Source organism: Triticum aestivum, chromosome 6B (genome assembly GCF_018294505.1).
Source record: "Triticum aestivum cultivar Chinese Spring chromosome 6B, IWGSC CS RefSeq v2.1, whole genome shotgun sequence".
Taxonomy (NCBI): domain Eukaryota; kingdom Viridiplantae; phylum Streptophyta; class Magnoliopsida; order Poales; family Poaceae; genus Triticum; species Triticum aestivum.
In genome coordinates, this window is record NC_057810.1 from 234,593,749 (window position 1) to 234,597,995 (window position 4,247).

The window sequence follows — 4,247 nt, forward strand, 5'->3', positions numbered from 1 at the left end:
GAGAACGCGAAGATCGTCGAGCTAATGTATCTGAGGAAAATGCTGAAGAAAATTGTGTTGAAGAAAATGCTGATCAAATTACTCGACGACAACCAGCTCATCGTCGCGTTGCAAAAGAAGTGCAAGTTGAAAAGATCATCGATGACACTGAAGCACCAGGTCCTCTCACACGCTCAAAAGCTTCACATTTATCTAACTTTTGTGGGCACTATGCTTTTGTCTCTATCACAGAGCCCACTAAGGTAGATGAAGCATTTCTGGAGCCTGAGTGGATTTAGGCCATGCAAGAGGAATTACATCAGTTCGAGCTCAACAATGTCTGGGAACTGGTTAAATGTCCAGATCCTCGCAAGCATAATATCATTGGCACAAAGTGGATCTACGGCAACAAGCAAGATGAAAATGGCCTTGTGGTGAGGAATAAGGCACGACTTGTAGCTCAAGGCTACACACAGGTTGAAGGAATTGATTTCGATGAAACTTTTGCACCTGTTGCTAGACTTGAGGCTATTCGCATATTACTTGCTTATGCTAACCATCATAATATCACTTTATATCAAATGGATGTGAAAAGTGCATTCCTCAATGGTAAGCTTGAGGAAGAAGTATATGTTGCTCAACCCCCAGGTTTTGAAGATCCAAAGAATCCTGACAAAGTCTTCAGACTCAACAAGGCCCTCTATGGCCTCAAGCAGGCCCCTCGGGCGTGGTATGATACTTTGAAGGAATTCTTCGTGAAGAATGGCTTCACACCCGGTTCACTCGACCCTACTCTCTTTACTAAATCTTATGATGGTGAACTGTTTGTGTGCCAAATATACGTTGATGATATTATCTTTGGCTGTACTGACCAACGTTATAGTGATGAATTTGCCTATATGATGAGTGAAGAATATCAAATGTCTATGATGGGAGAGTTGAAATTCTTCTTAGGTCTTCAAATTCGTCAACAGCACAATGGCATATTCATATCTCAGGAGAAATACCTCAAGGATGTTCTGAGGAAATTCGGCATGCAAGATTGCAAAGGAGTCAAAATTCCTATGCCCACAAATGGCCATCTATGCACTGATGAAAATGGTATTGACTTCGATCACAAGGTATACCGCTCCATGATTGGTTCTTTATTGTACTTATGTGCATCTAGGCCAGATATAATGCTTAGTGTTTGCATGTGTGCCCGATTTCAAGCTACACTGAAGGAATCACACCATAAGGCTGTGAAGCATATTCTTCGATATCTAGCTCACACACCAACACTAGGACTATGGTACCCCAAGGGCTCTACCTTTGATCTCATTGGATATTCTGACTCTGACTATGCTGGTGATCGTGTGGACCGCAAGTCAACATCTGGTACTTGTCATTTCCTCGGACGATCTTTGGTCTGTTGGTCCTCGAAGAAACAGAACTGCGTATCACTGTCTACTGCTGAAGCTGAGTACATTGCTGCTGGTTCTTGCTGTGCTCAATTGCTGTGGATGAAGCAAACTCTCAAGGACTACGGCATCAACATGAAGAATGTGCCTCTCTACTGTGACAATGAGAGTGCCATCAAGATTGCTCACAACCCAGTTCAGCACTCGAAGACAAAGCACATTCAGATCCGTCATCATTTTCTTCGTGATCATGTGTTGAAGGGCGACATTTCTATTGAGCATGTGAAGACTGAAGAACAGCTAGCCGATATCTTCACAAAGCCCTTGGATGAGAAGAAATTTAGCAAGTTGCGGTGTGAGCTAAATATCTTAGAGTCTTCGAATGTTCTTTGAAAAGGACACACATCCTAACACTTATGCAAAATTGATGACTTAGATGTGCAACACATGAAGAAACGTTTTTCTTCAATCAATGAAGAATAACACTCTAAGTGTGAAGAAATTAATGAAGAATTTGATTCTCAGAACCCTACGACAATTGTACGCGGTGTCTGAAATCATCATTCTTATACGGTGGGTCACGCCACCACCAAAGTTGAAAATCTTCAATTTGAGTTTTTCCTCAGTTTTTGAAATTCTTCAGTTTTTCAAATTCTTCAACATTGCAAAATCTTCACTGTTTCCGTCGTTTTTCTTCATTGGCTATATATATATATATATGGGTTTATGTCCTCTACAACATTCACTTATGGCTATTTCTTCAAGTTGCATTTTCTGCTAAGTGAATGTGATCGGACCCTTCCCCCTCTATGCTATACTCAACCCAATCTATTCACAAATTCTTCATGTGCGTTCTATTTGAAACTCGTTCAAAATCTTCACTGTGTCCTGTCAGCTGAAGAAATTGCGAACCGAACTTTAAAACTAATCTTATCCAAATTTTTGGTTTTGCCGCTCAAACCGTCCCGTATCCCACGATAGACTTATCTATTCACCCACGATCTAACACGATCTCCACTTTTCAGTACGTGGGTGACACATGTCAAGCGAATGAGAAGGGCCAGGGGCACGTTCGTCCTAAATCTTCGGGCGAACAGTTTTTCACTGCGACTATAAATACCCCCTCACCCTTCCTCACTTCCTTTACTCCGCTCGACCGCTCTCTCTCTCGCTCGAGCTTCTCAAACCCTAGCGCCGCCGCTACTCCATCGTCGCCGTGAGGAAGAGCTTCACTGCCTCGACCTCGTCGCCGTCGTACTCGCGCCGGCCGCGGAAATCTTCACTCCGCCGCCGCCGTAGCTGTCTTCCTCCGCCAAGTTAGGGCGTGGAAGATCTGAACTGACGAGCTTCAAATCTACACTTCTCAGTTCGTCGTGTTCTTCATCCAGGGTAATTAAAAGTTACTTTTACTGCCCTCTTTGATTCAAATTTTCTCTACAAAATCTTCAAAGGTGTTTTATTCTTCAAATCCTCACACACAAAACACCTCACTAGTCATCTGTTCTTGATTCGTTTCCCTAAGCATCATTTTCTTCAAGATTCCTCAATTGTGTGGATCGTCGATCTATACAACTCTGGAACCTAAGACAAAGTACGCTTAGTGAAATTCTTCAAGACTCATCTGGTCAAATTCCTCAAACTTGTTCATTTTGAAAACCTTCTGAGAACGCATATGACCTCTTCAAATTCCTCGCAACTATACTCTGTTCACAGGTACTCATGTCCGCTGCTGAATCACTAGGTTCTCATCAACTTAACTCATTTGCAGCGTTCCTTGAAGAAAAGTTGCATACTTCTTCAGAGAATTCGATTGTTCAAATTCCTCATCTGAAGAATATGGCAGAAGGTAAGAAACCACAGAAAGGAGGAAAGAAGCCTGAGGTCATGACTGCTTTTGAAATCCCTGAGGACATCTATAGCGACTATTGCACACCTGATGAGGCCAAGTTCGGAAAGGAGAACAAAAATCAGCGCAAGGTGCACATACAGAGGATTGAAAGGAGATGGGCAAGAGAATGGAGGGAGTACAGATATGTAACTCCAAAGTATATGAAGAAATTCGCTCTAAATCCTCCATGCCCAAGAGCTCCATTGGCACCTGGCCAAGAAGCTGACCCCACCAGCATCAAGCGTGGTGAGGATTTTCCTGATGAATGGGCCAAGCGCCAAGCCAAGTTGGCTAGACAAGCCAAAGAAGCAGTGAGGAAATTTAATGAAGACTCTGCTGCTGCTGCTGCCAGAAAGGCCTCTGACAAGCCTAGAAAATCAATGGCAAAGAAGCCCGCTCACAAGCCAAGTGCTTCACCAACTGTGCCCTCACGGCCAAGTTCCTCAGCAATGCCCTCACGGCCAGAATCTTCAAAGCCCTCATGGCCAATTTCTTCAAAGCCCTCACGGCCAATTCCTCACACTGCTCCTGCTCCTCCAAAGTCCTCAGTTGCTCCGGCAAAGTCCTCAACACCTGTACATCTGGCCACATGCCAAAGGACTGCAGGCATCTCCATTGCCTTTGGTGTCTCAGCAAGTTCCTCAGCTGCTCCAAATTCTTCATCAGGCCCCACTCTGCTGAAGACAAAGGCCACTGCTGGACGAGGTCCTCGGCCGAGTCCGAAGAAGAAACAAGTTGCCTTCCATGTGCCATCTGACGATGAAGCTGATGATGATGAACTTGCAGAAATCATCAGAGACAGGCCAGAAAGAGCCGCTAGAGCCAAAGGCACAAGTGTGCCACTGCTTTTGGATCCTAAGGTGATCCTCGACTACATTGATCTCTGGCACAAGGACCCAAACACTCCTATGCCTGATTTTCATTTAACTCCTGGCCAAAGTCACGTGCTGACCCATTTCATCAATGAAGAGAAATGGAAA